The sequence below is a fragment of the Nicotiana tabacum genome, chromosome 16, assembly GCF_000715075.1.
Source record: "Nicotiana tabacum cultivar K326 chromosome 16, ASM71507v2, whole genome shotgun sequence".
NCBI classification, from domain to species: Eukaryota; Viridiplantae; Streptophyta; class Magnoliopsida; order Solanales; family Solanaceae; genus Nicotiana; species Nicotiana tabacum.
Genome location: NC_134095.1, coordinates 126,284,269 through 126,302,210, shown reverse-complemented (window position 1 = coordinate 126,302,210; position 17,942 = coordinate 126,284,269). Strand labels below are relative to the sequence as shown.

Here is a 17,942-nt window from a genome sequence, read left to right as displayed (position 1 = left end):
GATTAAATTTGTATGTTATTTTTACCCGGATTGAATTATTAGCCTTGGGACAAAAAATAGTTAAAACTTGATAAATAATTTTTATTGTTAATGAAATTGTTCACAAATATCTTTTACTGTTTTATATGTGATTTTGTGAATGTTATGTTCATATGTTTGTTGTTTTTATTTAGTTTAGATTATTTATTTGCTTAAAGAATAGTGGCCTTTTAGCGTAGTAAAATATAGAGCTTTTTAGCGTAGTAAAATATAGAGCCTTATAGCGTAGTAAAATATAGAGTCTTTTAGCGTAGTAAAATTAATTATCCAATTACACTTTACAAAATTAATTATTTAATTTATAAAATAAACTTACAAAACTAACAAATTAATATATGTTGTCAAATTAACTCAAATATCGAGCCTAGAACCCATAGATAATTACTCTGCTCAATTATTAAATTAATTATTTTATTTATAAAACGAACAAAATTCTAAAAATGTTGAAATTGACACACATAATAATTAATGGTAGCTTGGTGCTACTGGGCCTGAAATATCGAGCCTGGAACTCATAGATAATTACTCTGCCCAATTTTAAAATTAATTATTTTATTTATAAAACTAACAAAATTCTAAAAATGTTGAAATTGACACACATAATAATTAAGGATAGCTTGGTGCTACTGGGCCTCAAATATCGGACCTGGAACCCATACATAATTACTCTGTCCAATTATAAAATTAATTATTTAATTTATTATAACACAAACACACGTTTTATGTATTTGAATTATTGTTATGTCAGTTATCCGCAGAACACTTATTGGTGGGTCCAAAAATTAGTGTAAAATATAGTATAATACGACGTTCAGTGTAAAACGTAGAATTATAATACGATTTACACTAAAAAATAAATATTCTCTGCAGTCCTGCAGAACTCTTATTATTGGTGGGCCCAATTTTATAGGGAAACGCAGTATAATACTGTGTTTTCCTAAAACATAGTATTATATTGTGTTTCCCTTAAAAATAACTTTTTAATAAAACGCAGTATAATACTGCGTTTTACATTAACGGAAAGTTTTCCGTTAATGTAAAATGCAGTATAATACTGCGTTTTAGTTAGAAATGTAACTTTTTTTTAAACTGTATAAAGGTATTTTATGCCCAAAAGGCATCATTTCAGTTTCGGACTCGTATCACAACTTAGTTAAGTTGAAATCTTTGTAATAGAGTCATTACAAAGTGGCTTGTAATAGTGTGATTACAAGTTAGTGAAGTTAAAGCCTACAAGTATAGGTCGTGGTTTTTGTCCCCTTGAGTGGGATTTTTCCACGTAAAAATCCCGTGTCTATTTTACTTACTGCTTCATAAGTATTCTCAGTGGAAACTCATAGAGGATCAAGTACTCTATAGTTTGGTGGACTCATATAAACTAACAATACCTATATAGATTAAGGTTTTGTGGCTTTTTATCTTGGCATTTGGTAGTAAAAAACATTTGGAAGTTTCTCTAGATGGAGCATATGAAGATTAAAAGAAAATTTTCAGATCTTACTTGTCAAAAGTTCCATGTGGAGAATAAGAAATATGCTTAAAAACTGACTGGAGGGATGGACACTTATATGGTGGCAAATGGGATAAAATTCATAAATAACCACTTTTCAGTCTTCTAATTGAAAAATAGTCGTTGTCATAGTTTTAAATTCCATTGGTATAGTTCCATGACAATATCCTGAACTCTCATTTGTGAAATTTGAAACTCCATGACCATTGTTATTTTTCAACTACGGGCTGCAAAGTGGCTAACCCACACTATTACAAGTTTACAACTAGCTAGCAAATGAATGGCCGATTTATTTAAACTGTCCAAAATTTACTTGGGCTAAATGAGCAAGTACGATGGATAAAACTATGGATCACAACCGAGTCTTCCCAAATTGACCTACCTGCAAAGTAGTAACATGACTGACATCACAGGGATAGAAGGTCAAGTTTGGGCACGCTCGTGGGTTGAATTTGGGCTGTTATTTTATGGGTTACTTTAGGGGCAAGTGCACAGATAACCATTCTCATGAATGCTATTTAGGAATTAGTCCGTACTAAATTTGTCCTGAAATTTTAAATTAAAAATCGTAACTTCAGGACAAATCAGGATATTTTTATCCTGAAAATTTGAACTGAAAAATTAAAATCCCGAACGCACTAGTTAATTCTTAAATACATCCCTTTAAAGTAACTACATGGTGTCATTTCTACTTACTTTGGCCAATGCCTACGTTAACGTGAAAATAGCATGGGCTGGCCAGTTTTCGGATGAGTAATAGAAAAATAACCATTGTTTGCAAAATTTTTGAAAAATAGAAACTATTTTATACAGAGATAAAATCTAGAACAAAATACCCTACTTGAAATACGGAAAGTTCCAGCATAATATGCTGGATTTTGGAGCTCCTACGTATAATCTTCCAGCATATTATGCTGGAACTTTAGCATAATAAAATTCCAGCACATTATGCTGGAATCTCATATGTGAAAAATTCGAATTCCAACATGTTATGCTGGAATTTTTTCAAAATTTAAGTGTGTTTCTGTTCAGATTTTATTTTTACATGAAGGCTAAATTTCGATTACTTTTGAAATTGTGGTTATTTTTCAATTACCAGTTGTAAATTAAATTATTTCTAATTTTTTTCCCTAGGTTAACCTATAAGTAAATCATTGGGATAGCCCCTATTAGTCATAATTTTAAAATTTATCGAAATTTAGCCCCTTTTTTATTCGGACATATAATTTGAAAAAAAATACCCCTAGATAAAATCCGAAAACGTTCAATATGGCTTAAAACTCTGCAAAAAATGCATTTGTTCAAAAAAAAAAAAATGATTAGATAGTTATCTCAAAGTGCCTGCGGAATTATGAAATGACATGTACTGCATTATTAAACTTTGAATAATAATTCAGGTTTATTCAAAAATGTACAAACTGATGCTACGCCAAGACTTAAATGAATAGCCATCACTCAAGATGCTTCGCCAACTTGCATTGGCACAGGTTTCATATTAAGACAGTCCATCTCATCAACGAGAGTAGATATATAGCATCTGTAATTTTCCAACTGATGATATTATTCCAAATACTCCTACTACTTGGAACTGAACACAGAATTTTTCCTCATTCTTTCTTCTAGTTCCAATTGCTTCGCGACAGAAGTATATATCATACCGCGAATTTTATACCAATATTATATCGAAAAGAAGTACTCCACATAAATTCTTTAGCATTGGTCCTTAAATAATGAAATAAATTAGATGCCTTGTCTAAGCATCTGATGCAGCATCTTTCAAATTGGGCTTCTGATATATGTTGATATTATTATTCCCATTTCACAGGATGACAATGCCTTACTAGTCCGCCTTTTCCCCAACAACAACAACAATATCTTGGGAGGGTAGTGTGTATGCAGGTCTTACCCCTATCCCGAGAGGGCAGAGAGGTTGTTACTAGTTCGCTTTGTCCCCGTGCCAACAACTATATATATAAGTGCTTTGACACAACTAGAAACTCAGAGCCATTAGTACAAAATCTTACTTGTTCTTAACTTTAGTGCAAGGAGAGAATTAATACAGAGAAAAATGGCATCACTCAAAGCTGAGAAACCTGTTGGAACTCAACCATCTGCTCCAGCAAAGAAAGCATCTCCTAAGGCTCCTCCCGCTTCCAAATCGGCCCAGAAAAAGCCTCGTGAGCCTAAGAAGAAGGTCAATTAACATCGCTCACATATCCATATTATCTGTATTTTATCTGTCTAAATTACGTGTTATGTCTCAATTAATACTCTACTAATATAGGAACACTAAAGGAAGATCCGGAAACAAGAAAATAATAGATGACCTATATTTTTCTAAAACGTCAATTATTTCGAAATAAAGTCAGTAATCAAGATGACTCATATTTGTTACCAGAGTAGCATATAGTTTTTTTTTTATATTTACTTTTCTTTTTGACTGATTTAAATTTGATTCTTTTTTTTTAGGCATCAGGTAGCAAGTCAGCTGCAAAGAACTAAGAAGAAGGACGAGTAATTATAAGAGTATGATGAAGAATATATATAGCATGCAGATCTGTTACTAATCATGAAATGCATGGCTGCTGTTTAAACTTATGAGTGATATAGTTATTAAACCACTGGCTTGTACTTTCTTCTCTTTGGTTTCCTATTAATGGAATAATCTCATACCCGTATTTGTATTCTTTCCCTTGCCTACTCGTACATACTCCGTCCATATCAATTTATGTGACACACTTTCCTTATTAGTCCGTTTCAAAAAGAACTTGAAACAATTAATCAAATCATCAAGTCTAACTGATCAAAACATCAGAAATAATAACTACATTTCAAAGGTCTAACAGCTAGCTCTTGTTCTTCTCATTTGCATGTTGCAATGATCTAAAGAGAAAACGGAACGATTCATCTAAAAGAATAGCGATAACTAAAAAGGGCTCACACGACAAGCCAACTTCAGCATGAATTCAGGAACAAGGCGTTTTCTTGGAGGTGCATTTGCTTTGATGGTTTCAGAGCCTTCGCCATGAATAATCGAAGTTAAATCTTCTAACATATCATCTATGCCGCCTCTCATTGGATCCTACAGAAGGGAAAAGATTAACTGCTGCAACTATTGAACTACAGCACCATAGGCAAATGCATTTATCACAAAATTTAGGTGAAACTATAAAAATACTTGGCAATGGGCACAAACAAAGCAAAGATAGCATCTAATTTAAGGGCGTTTATCGGTCCATTACACGTGCATGAAATTTTGTCCCTGAAGAAACAAAGAGGGGCATTGATAAGAATAAGCCAATAATCACCTGAAGAAACAAATCTGTATGTCTTTCCTTCTAATAAGATGCATTCAGCTTTGATACCCAGAGCTCTTAGAGTGTCGACAAAACTTTTGCTGGAATAAGAAAAACTTGTTAGCAATCTGCATAAAATGTTCAGATATTCATTTTAGAGTATATGAATACAATAAATATACTAATGTACTGACAATATCTGCAAATAATTAGAACACAAAATTGCAAAAAAGAAGTCCTGATCCATTCCTGCTAGCACCCTCAGCAAACATGTTACAAATACTCTATTTTCACGTTTGGCGATGTTTTCATCAGCATCAAGAATTAAGACTTCGTTTTGTAAATCTCAGTTATGTTAATAAGTAAAAGTAAGCTGAAGATAAACAATTCAATCGCTATTAAGTATTAAGTGTAATATAGTAAAATGGTAACTGCAGCAGCTGTGATGTTAACAATAATTAAAGTAAAAAGTTGCATAAGGGAGGTTCATGTTGGGAATAAACCCCTTACCAAAATAATATTCACGGTAATAAAGCGGAATAATAATGTAGCACCGAGATACGGTAATTAACAAGAATAAAAGAGTAACAATGACACCAAAATTTTTACGTGGAAAACCCTTCTGAATAAGGGAAAAAACCACGACCCCGAGAGGAGCAACTGATATCACTATAGTAAGGAATTTTACACTTTGTAGGTCGGAGGTAAATACTCCAAAGACCACTACAACACTCAAAAGAAATAACCCTCTTTTGATATTCTCACCTCACTACAATATCGCTCACTCTCTATTTTCTTCACAGACTATTTTCTTATATCTTGTCTGTGAAACCTCACTCTTTCTTTCTCTCTTTGTTGGTGTGAAGAAATGAGAGTTGAAGCTCTCCTTTTATAGCCAAAGCTTCACCCTCTAAAGCCTACAATATTTGACAATTTATACACACTTTTCACAATTCAACAAAGTTGGCTACCAAACCAAAGAAATTCAACAAGGTTGGCTACCAAACCAAACTAATTCAACAAGGTTGGCTACCAACCAAACCAAGTCAACAAGGTTGGCTACCAAACCAAAGAAAACTCTTATTAGGCACATGCCTAATACTTCTTCAATGAGATGGACATCATCAATCTCCCCCTCCAGTCTCATTCATCTAGAGGAGGTAGCACTGTCTTCTAGTTTGAGTGCATGCCGACAAGTTCTTTGCATAGCTCGAACTTGTTCCTTGGTACCACCTTGGTCAGCATATCTGCGGGATTCTCACTTGTAGAAATCTTCAAGACTTTTAGAGATTCATCATCTACCATTTCTCGAATCCAATGATATCTCACATCAATGTGTTTGGTCCTTGCATGGTACATAGAGTTCTTGCTAAGGTCTATTGCACTTTGACTGTCACAATAGACGACATACTCCTTCTGATGCAATCCAAGCTCTTGAAGGAATCGCTTGAGCCATATCATCTCCTTGCCAGTTTCTGTAGCGGCAATGTACTCTGCTTCAGTTGTTGAAAGTGCAACGCACTTCTGCAACTTAGACTGCCATGATATAGCTCCCCCTGAAAATGTAAATAAATATCCAGTAGTAGATTTTCTGTTGTCAATGTCACCTGCCATATCAGCATCTGTATAGCCCTTCAAGATTGGATCAGATCCTCCAAAGCACAAACAATCTCCCGTGGTACCTCTCAGGTACCTGAGTATCCACTTGACTGCTTCCCAATGTTCCTTTCCAGGATTTTCAAGAAACTTTCTGACAACACCAACTGCGTGAGCAATATCAGGTCTAGTACATACCATTGCATACATCAAGCTTCCGACTGCTGAAGAATAAGGAACTTTAGCCATGTTTCCTTTCTCCTCCACTATTGTAGGACACATCTTCTTACTCAACTTTAGATGACCAGCAAGAGGTGTGTTGACTGGCTTAGCATTCTTCAGGTTGAAGCGTTCTAGTACACGTTCAATGTACTTCTCCTGAGATAGCCACAACTTTCTACTTGTTCTCTCTCGAACTATCTTCATCCCTAGAATTTGTTGTGCTGGGCCCAAGTCCTTCATATCAAATGACTTGGACAGATCTCCTTTCAACTTTGCTATCAACCCCTTGTCTTTTCCTACAGTTAACATGTCATCCACATACAACAACAATATAATAAAGTTATTCTCAGAAAATCTTTTGAAGTATACACATGGATCAGAATAGGTCTTTAGGTATGTTTGACTTTTCATGAATGAATCAAACTTCATGTACCACTTGCCTTGGTGCCTGCTTCAATCCATAAAGACTCTTATTCAATTTGCACACCATGTGTTTCTTTCCAGCTACTTCAAATCCTTCTGGTTGCTCCATATAAATCTCCTCTTCCAAATCTCCATGAAGAAATGCAGTTTTCACATCCAACTGCTCCACTTCAAGATCTAGGCTAGCTGCTAAGCTCAAAATTGTTCGAATAGAAGTCATTTTAACAACGGGGGATAAAATTTCGTCAAAATCAATATCTTTCTTCTGTTCGAAGCCTTTAACCATCAATCGAGCTTTGTATCTGACCAGCTTGCCATCTCCATCTTTCTTGAGTTTAAAGACCCATTTGCATTTGAGTGGTCTTTTACCCTTTGGAAGTTCAACCAGCTTGTATGTGCCATTTTTCTGTAGAGATTCCATCTCTTCTTGCATAGCTTTCATCCACTGGTTCTTTTCTGGATGGGACAACACCTCCTTAAGACTTTCTGGCTCCCCCTCATCACTGATGAGGACATACTCTGTGGAAGGGTACCTGCGTGACTCTACCCTTGGCCTCTCTGATCTCCTTAGAGGTTGAGGTTGTTCTTCTCCCTGAGTGGGGTGCTCCACTTCCTCGACACCTTCATCAAGTTGCTCCCCCTGCTTCAATAACCTCACCAGGTTGCTCCACCTGCTCGGCAACCTCGTCGGTTGTACTTTCTGCACTTGTGGGATTGTTAGAAGTAGAAGGAATAGTAACAAAGTTAGGAATTATACCATTTTTCGCCTTTTCTAACATATCAGCAGCAGTTCCAACTTCACTTTCTCGGAAGACTACATCTCTGCTTCTGTTGACCTTCTTCTTTACAGGATCCCACAGTCTGTACCCGAACTCTTCATCTCCATATCCGATAAATATGCAGGGAACAGATTTATCATCCAGCTTTGTTCTCTGCTCTTTTGGTACATGTGCAAAAGCTCTGCAACCGAACACCTTCAGATGCGAGTAGGACACCTCCTTGTTGGTCCAAACTCTCTCTGGGATTTCAAACGCCAACGGAACTGATGGACTCCTATTGATCAGGTAACAGGCTGTCTGAACTGCTTCACCCCAGAATGACTTAGGCAGTTTAGCCATTCTGAGCATGCTTCTCACATTCTCCACAATGGTGCGGTTCATCCTCTCGGCTACACCATTGTGCTGTGGGGTTCCAGGAACTGTCTTTTCATGTCTGGTCCCATGACTTGAACAATACTCTTCAAATTCCCTTGAAGTGTACTCACCTCCATTGTCACTTCGGAGGCGCTTTAGCTTTCGACCCGTCTCCCTTTCTACTAGAGCATGAAATTTCTGGAAAACTTGAAACACCTGATCTTTGGTTTTCAAAATATAAACCCATAATTTTCGTGAAGCATCATCAATAAAAGTAACAAAATATTTGTTACCGCCCATTGATTCAATTTCCATTGGGCCGCAAACATCAGAATATACTAAATCAAGTATATTCAATTTTCTTTCAGACGATGTCTGAAATGAGACTATGTGCTGCTTACCAAATAAACAGTAGTCACAAGGTTTTATAGTTGTACCTTTGGCATAAGAAATGAGTGATTTCTTGGCAAGAATCTTCAATCCCTTCTCGCTCATATGACCCATTCTTTTGTGCCATAAATCTACAGAAATCTCATCTTGTGCCGCGTTCAATTCACCTTGGCATATTTCTGCATTTGTCATGTACAACGTGCCACGAGCAACTCCCTTTGCAATCACCAATGATCCCTTAGTGAGTCTCCACTTTTGATTTGCAAAATAACTCTCGTATCCATCTCGGTCTAAAGCAATTCCCGAGATCAAGTTCATCCGCAAATCAGGTACATGCCGCACATCCTTTAGAACCAATGTGCATCCGACATTTGTCTTGATACAAATGTCACCAATCCCCGCAATCTTTGAGTAACTTGTGTTACCCATTTTCACTGTGCCGAAATCACCTGCTACATATCTGCAAAAAAGATCTCTTACCGGTGTGGCATGGTGAGATGCCGCTGTGTCAACCACCCATTCCGACTCTGGACCTGACAGGTGCATGCATTCCTCTTCCTCATTTATAAAGAGGACAACATTATCATTATTTTGCACCATGGCGGCTGTGTTGTCGTCATTCTTCTGGCCACTGGTTTCACCTTTGCCCTTCTTTGGATTTGGGCAATCTCTTTTGAAGTGACCTGGTTGATCACAGTTGTAGCAATTTCTGGCTCTTGATTTGGATCGGTTCTTTGACTTCCCACGAGCTCCGGATCTACCATAGTTGTTCGAACTCCTTTGATAACTCCTGCCTCTACCTTGTGTGATGAGAGCATGTCCTTGATTTTCAGGCTTCTTTCTCATCTTCTCATTGAGTAGAAGAGCCGATGTGACATCTTTCAACTCAATAGTAGTCTTACCGTGCAAGATGGTTGTTGCCAAGTTATCGTACGAAGATGGCAACGAGTTCAATAGCAAGATGGCTTTATCTTCTTCCTCGATTTTCACTCCGAGGTTGGCAAGCTGTGTGATTAGTCCGTTAAACACATTTAAATGTGACAAAAAATTCGTACCTTCACTCATGTGTAGGGCGTATAACTGCTTCTTCAGGTACAATTTATTTGTCAGCGTTTTGGACATGTATAGGCTTTCCAACCTTGTCCAAATTCCACGTGCAGTGTCTTCATCAATGATGTTATTTACCACATCATCTGATAAGTGCAACCTGATTGCACTAGCAGCTCTTTCATCCAAGTCAGCCCAATCCTCAGCTTTCATGGTATCAGGCTTTTTGGAATCAACATCTAGAACCTTGTGTAATCCTTGTTGGATGAGCAGATCTCTCATTCTTCTTTGCCATGTTGAGAAACCGTTATCTCCGTTGAATTTTGCTACCTCGTACTTTACTCCGGACATTTTTATTTTTCACCAAGTATAGTACTACCGACAGTGAATAGTATTTCAGTGAACGAGCAGAACCTGTGCTCTGATACCAGTTGTTGGGAATAAACCCCTTACCAAAATAATATTCACGGTAATAAAGCGGAATAATAATGTAGCACCGAGATACGGTAATTAACAAGAATAAAAGAGTAACAATGACACCAAAATTTTTACGTGGAAAACCCTTCTGAATAAGGGAAAAAACCACGACCCCGAGAGGAGCAACTGATATCACTATAGTAAGGAATTTTACACTTTGTAGGTCGGAGGTAAATACTCCAAAGACCACTACAACACTCAAAAGAAATAACCCTCTTTTGATATTCTCACCTCACTACAATATCGCTCACTCTCTATTTTCTTCACAGACTATTTTCTTATACCTTGTCTGTGAAACCTCACTCTTTCTTTCTCTTTTTGTTGGTGTGAAGAAATGAGAGTTGAAGCTCTCCTTTTATAGCCAAAGCTTCACCCTCTAAAGCCTACAATATTTGATAATTTATACACACTTTTCACAATTCAACAAAGTTGGCTACCAAACCAAAGAAATTCAACAAGGTTGGCTACCAAACCAAACTAATTCAACAAGGTTGGCTACCAACCAAACCAAGTCAACAAGGTTGACTACCAAACCAAAGAAAACTCTTATTAGGCACATGCCTAATACTTCTTCAATGAGATGGACATCATCAGTTCAAACCTGGAGTCACAAGGAATGGAATAGTCTGCAGTTCCATGAAAAGGATAGTAGGAGGAAGGAGAGAAACAACATTCCTAATATTTGGATCTTGTATCATTACTTCGGGCGAATATCGTCCCAGACCTTGATCCCCTTCCATTATGCTGTATACGTGCCAAGAAAATGCATCAGTAAGCCATATAATTGTTAAATGAAAGCAGTAAAGTCAAACCTCTTTATAATAACCTCGTTTGTTTCGATATTTTTTGGCTGCTATAGTGAAGTGTTGTCATAGAGGACATATATTATGACAATATAATATAAAAATCGGTTCCGAGAAAAACTGGCTTTCATAGTGAATGAATGTTATATAGGGATACTGTTATAGAAAGGTCTGACTATAGTTGTAATACCATAAGACTGAATAAATACCTTAGAAAAATTGAACGGTATAGACCTCGACTATGGAAGTGATCCACTAGGTTAAACAGATTATACCTGTCCACAAGTGTTGAAAAAGAAATTTTAGTAGTTCTATGACCTTAAGAAAGAATTGTTCAAGACTAGGGCCATGTAGCATTAATGGGAACTTGAACAAGAACTCAGCCGCCGGATAAACCAAAATAAGCCTTTATTTGAGAGACACTCCAAGAATCTCTCTCTTTCTCGGCAGCTTGCTTGATTGCCTGCTCCAAAAGAGCACAAGCAACAAAATGTGCACCAGCGGATTGTCCCATTAAGTAAATTCTACAAGTAGATCACAAAAAAACTAAAACATTGAATGAAAGTAAATAATAAATAATTCATGAGAAAATGGAAGTGGAAAGAGAACTTGATTATACCTGCTAGGATCACCACCATAGTTAGCTATGTTGTTACAAACGAAAGATATTCCTTGAGAAACATCCTTAACCATATCACTAATAGTTCCTTGAGGGAAATTTCTGAGAACAGTTAACGCGCTACAGTTAGAAGTAAGAAGATGACTTGATGGATGGAAGTGAAAGTGAAGCATGTATTTACTCATATAATATATGAAAAAATTACAGATATTGAAAATGTATTTGAAGCACGTATTCACTCATATAATATATGAAAAATTACAAATACTGTATATACTTTGAATTGAAAATGCATTTGGGACCTTTTGACAATCAAACAATCTCCTGTTTGAGTGCAATAAGCTCAGAAAAGTGCACGTAAACATAAAACTGGAAACAATTATGCAGTGTTCCCTGTTGTTTTTGTATTTCAGATAACATGTGTATCATGTAGTCAACAATTCCCCTCTTTTCATGTCTAAACTACAATTCCTTAGCTCCCATATGTGTATGAAACAGTGAACATCTTATTCCTTATTTGATACAACAAAAATATTCACTGTGCATAAAGCAAATTAAGAGAGAAGACATTAAGTCGCCAATTAGTAACACTTTACTTAGCTCAGATGAAACAGAGATCACCTGTAGTCAATGCATTCCACTATAATGTCTCTTTCAGACAACTGTTGACCTAGAAGAGAACCCCAGGCTTTGTTACTGTGAACCAAAAGAGAAAGCACAAATAAGAACACTATTCAAGTTATTCATAGCATTTAAGGACAATGAAGAAAGCACAAATAAGAACACTGTTCAAGTTATTCATAGCATTTAAGGACAATGATGTTGAAGTTTGGCAAAATGCCAAAGTCCCACATTGGTTGGGAGTTAAGTTTGGGGGGGATTTTTCCCCTATAAAAGAAGGTCTAATGTTTAGGATTGAAATACACCTCTCATTTGCCTTCTCATCTGTTTAAGGCATTTGTATCTTCTCTCTTTAGTATTATTTCACTTGTATTATTGGAGTGGAATAAAATATTTGGTTGTGTCCGAGGAGTAGGCAAAATTAGCCGAACCTCGTAAATTCTGGTGTTCCCTTTATTATTGCTTTATTGTCTTATTTATTATTTGGTGGTTGTCATAATTTTTGGTATAGTAGTTGTGACTTATTCACACTCTATACATTTGGCTTCCGCAACAATTGGTATCAGAGCCAAGGTACTGTCTAAGTATGCTCTGTGGTTGCAGCATAGTCTGATCTTCCACATCAGAAAAGATTTATCTTGGTAACTGAGTCAAGGTTCTGTCTGAGTATGCTCTGTGGTTGCAGCTTAGTCTGATCTTCCACACCAGAAAGGAAATAATCTTGATTTGTGTCGTCAGCTATTAAATAATATTTGTGTCAAAGATGGGAGACAATAAACAAGAAGAATCTACATCAAGTGTCAACAATACGTCATCATTGGCATCTTCGCTTATGACAAGAATTGTGTCAAATGCGAAATTTGCAGTCGAAATATTTGACGGGTCCGGACATTTTGGGATGTGGCAAGGCGAGGTTCTAGATGTCCTTTTTCAACAAGGGCTAGATCTGGCCATTGAAGAAAAGAAACCAGATGTTATTGGAGAAGAAGATTGGAGAATTATCAACCGTGTTGCTTGCGGTACCATTCGATCCTACCTTGCTAGAGAGCAGAAATATCCATACACAAAGGAAACTTCTGCAAGTAAATTATGGAAAGCACTGGAGGATAAATTTTTGAAGAAAAACAGTCAAAATAAATTGTACATGAAGAAGAGACTGTTTCACTTCACCTATGTTCCTGGTACCACGATGAATGAACATATCACCAGTTTCAATAAGTTGGTTACAGATTTGCAAAATATGGATACAACTTATGATGATGGTGACTTGGCCTTGATGTTGTTGGCGTCACTTCCTGATGAGTACGAGCACCTTGAAACTACTCTACTCCATGGAAATGACGAAGTTTCTCTCAGAGAAGTTTGTTCGGCTTTGTACAGCTATGAACAAAGAAAGCGAGAAAAACAGAAGGGCGGAGAAGGAGAAGCACTATTTGTGAGGGGTCGTCCTCAAAATCAAACGAGGACAAAGAAGGGAAGATCCAAGTCAAGATCCAGACCCAGCAAAGATGAATGTGCCTTTTGTCGAGAAAAAGGGCACTGGAAGAAAGACTGTCCGAAGTTGAAGAATAAGGCCAAACATAACAATGGAAAGGCCATTATGGATTCAAATGTAGTTGATTGTGATGATTCAGACTTCTCATTAGTTACAACAGAGTCATCAACATCTTCAGACATATGGTTGATGGACTCGGCTTGTAGCTATCATATGTGTCCCAACAGGGACTGGTTCGTGGAATTTCAAGAAGGAGAATATGGAGTCGTCCACACAGCGGATAACAGCCCTCTTACCTCATATGGCATTGGTTCAATACGATTAAGGAACCATGATGGAATGATCAGAACATTGATAGATGTTCGATATGTACCGGATTTGAAGAAGAATCTCATCTCTGTGGGAGCCCTAGAATCAAAAGGGTTCAAAATCATTGCAGAAAATGGAGTGATGAGAGTATGTTCCGGCGCACTAGTGGTAATGAAGGCTAATCGGAAGAATAATAATATGTACCGCTATCGTGGCAGAATAGTTATTGGGACAGCGACAGTGACATCCAGTGACGACAAAGAGGCAGAAGCAACCAAGCTATGGCACATGCGCTTGGGACATGCTGGAGGAAAATCCTTGAAAACTCTATCAGATCAAGGATTGTTAAAAGGAGTAAAGGCTTGCAACTTGGAGTTTTGTGAGCATTGTGTCAAAGGGAAACAGACAAGGGTTAAATTTGGTACAGCGATCCATAATACTAAAGGCATTTTGGATTATGTACACTCTGATGTTTGGGGTCCTTCCAAAACACCTTCATTGGGTGGGAAGCACTATTTTGTAACCTTTGTTGATGATTTTTCTCGAAGAGTGTGGGTGTATACAATGAAAAACAAAGATGAAGTGCTGGGAATTTTTCTCAAATGGAAGACGATGGTGGAGAATCAAACAGGCAGGAGGATCAAGTGTATTCGCACAGACAATGGAGGTGAATACAAAAATGATCATTTCAATAAGGTCTGTGAAAATGATGGCATCGTCCGACACTTTACTGTTAGACATACACCACAACAGAATGGAGTGGCAGAACGTATGAACCGGACCTTGCTGGAGAAGGTACGGTGTATGTTGTCCAATGCTGGCTTGGGCAAAGAATTTTGGGCTGAGGCAATTACATATGCATGTCACCTCATTAATCGTCCACCATCTGCTGCTATTGATGGCAAAACACCATTTGAAAAATGGTACGGAAAACCTGCTGTAGATTATAACTTTTTGCACGTGTTTGGCTCAACTGCATATTATCATGTGACGGAGTCAAAATTGGATCCAAGGGCAAAGAAGGCTATTTTTATGGGAATTACTTCTGGAGTCAAAGGATATCGCTTATGGTGCCCTATGACAAAGAAAGTAATATTCAGCAGAGATGTTACCTTTGATGAATTTGCTATGGTAAATAAGGTAACAGAAGATACCAAACAAAATGAAGGTGCTTCTAAGCAGGTGGAGTTTGAGGGAAAATTTATTTTTCCTACACAAGAAGCAGAGGAGGAAACAAATGAAGATTACCCTCTGGAAGGAGAGCCAGTAGAGGAGATTCCAACTCAGGAATCTCAACAACAACTTGAATCAATAGCAACCAGCAGGCCAAAAAGAACAATAACGAAACCTGTTCGTCTCATAGAGACGGTTGCTTGTGCAACCTCAATTGTAGCTGATGATGTTCCTACTACTTATAAAGACGCTGTTCAAAGTTCAGAAGAAGATAAGTGGAGGATTGCCATGAATGATGAGATACAGTCCCTTCATCAGAATCATACATGGAGATTGTCTCCCGAAGGGAAAGAAAGCAATTGGGTGCAAATGGGTATTTGCAAAGAAAGAAGGATTTCCTAACTAATTAGATGTTCGCTACAAAGCAAGATTGGTGGCCAAAGGATATGCTCAAAAGGAGGGAATTGATTACAATGAAGTGTTTTCTCCAGTTGTAAAACATTCCTCCATTAGAATTATGTTGGCTTTGGTAGCACAATTGGATTTGGAACTAGTTCAGATGGATGTAAAAACTGCGTTTTTACATGGAAACTTGGAGGAGGAAATCTACATGACTCAGCCAGAAGGATTCAAAGTTGCTGGAAAAGAAAATATGGTGTGCAAACTTGAAAAATCGTTGTACGGATTGAAACAATCTTCTAGACAATGGTACAAGCGATTTGACGAGTTTATGTTGCGGCAAGGGTACAAGAGAAGCAAATACGATCATTGTGTGTATTTGCACAAGCTTAAAGATGGTTCCTTTGTATATCTTCTCCTATATGTTGATGATATGTTGATAGCTTCCAAGAATTCGGAAGAAATTGATAAGTTGAAGATTCAACTGAAGAAGGAGTTCGAGATGAAGGATTTGGGTGAGGCAAAGAAAATTCTTGGCATAGAGATAATTAGAGATAGACGTTCAAAGAAACTCTGTTTATCTCAAAAGGAATATTTGAAGAGAGTACTTCAACGTTTTGGCATAGATGACAAGACTAAGCCAGTTAGTACTCCACTTGCTTCCCATTTTAAGCTAAGTACTACTATGTCGCCAATGGATGAAGCTGAACGAGAGTATGTGTCAAAGGTACCATACGCAAATGCTGTTGGTAGCTTGATGTATGCAATGGTTTGCACAAGGCCTGACATTTCACAAGCTGTTGGAGTTATTAGCAGATATATGCACAATCCAGGGAAGGAGCATTGGCAAGCTGTGAAGTGGATTCTACGGTATATTCATAATACTGTAGATGTCGGGTTAGTTTTTGAGCAGGAAGACAATCAGTTTGTAGTTGGATATTGTGACTCAGATTTTGCGGGTGATATGGACAAACGAAGATCAACTACTGGTTATGTGTTTACTTTTGCAAAGGCACCAGTTAGTTGGAAGTCTACTTTGCAGTCAACAGTTGCTTTGTCTACAACAGAGGCAGAGTACATGGCTATTACAGATGCTGTGAAAGAGGCAATTTGGCTTCAATGATTGCTAAAGGAGCTTGGTGTTGAACAAAAAGGTATCACAATTTTTTGTGATAGTCAAAGTGCTATTCAATTAGCGAAGAACCAAGTTTATCATGCAAGGACGAAGCACATTGATGTTCGGTATCATTTCGTACGAGAAATCATAGAAGAAGGTGGAGTCACGGTGAAGAAAATTCATACTACAGAGAATCCTGCTGATATGCTGACAAAGGTGGTGACTGCGGTCAAGTTTCAACATTGTTTGGATTTGATCAACATTGTTGAACACTGAAGATTGAAGATGAAGACACAACCAAAATTTGTTATTGAGAGAGAATTGAAAATGTGGAATTTTGCCAAGGTGGAGATTTGTTGAAGTTTGGCAAAATGCCAAAGTCCCACATTGGTTGGGAGTTAAGTTTGGGGGGATTTTTCCCCTATAAAAGAAGGCCTAATGTTTAGGATTGAAATACACCTCTCATTTGCCTTCTCATCTGTTTAAGGCATTTGTATCTTCTCTCTTTAGTATTATTTCACTTGTATTTTTGGAGTGGAATAAAATATTTGGTTGTGTCCGAGGAGTAGGCAAAATTAGCCGAACCTCGTAAATTCTGGTGTTCCCTTTATTATTGCTTTATTGTCTTATTTATTATTTGGTGGTTGTCATAATTTTTGGTATAGTAGTTGTGACTTATTCACACTCTATACATTTGGCTTCCGCAACAAATGAAGCAATCGGCTTAATTACACACCCAATGATCCAGGCTCCACCTGTTACAAATGCAACAACCGGCTTTGGCCCATTGTTGTTTTTCGGTAGGTATAGATCAATCCTGCAACATGGGATGTTCGCTAGTTATAAATGCATGAAGACAAATACAAGCAGTGCATAGCCAATAAAAATGCACGAGTGTTAAAATCGATAATGTACCTATTTCTTGGTTGATCACCATAAACAATGTCTCGACGTACTTGACTGGAAGAAAAATAGTGATATCCGACTGCAATAGATAAAGTCATGACTTATTACTGATATTATATTCTAAACATCCAGAAATCTGAAAGAAGACTGATGCCAAAAAGATGATTAGGTTCATTTTGATATCATTAGAAATATGGAGTGAGGTGTTTCGAACAGCAACATATTCTTAAATGTTCCGGACCTTGAATAAAACCGGGTATAAGTAGGAAAACATAACATCCAAGGGCAAGAAACATGGTGATCCATCTGTAGCCTACCCTGAATAAAGATAGAGGACCAGAATTGATTTAGAAACTTTACATATACT

General features: G+C 37.3%; 1 pseudogene; it reads right to left on the bottom strand.

Annotated features, from left to right (window-relative positions):
• Positions 1–4,041: 4,041 nt before the first annotated feature.
• LOC107829081 (putative isoprenylcysteine alpha-carbonyl methylesterase ICMEL1) lies at positions 4,042–17,673 on the bottom strand (annotated as a pseudogene).
• Between the last annotated feature and the right edge of the window lie 269 nt (positions 17,674–17,942).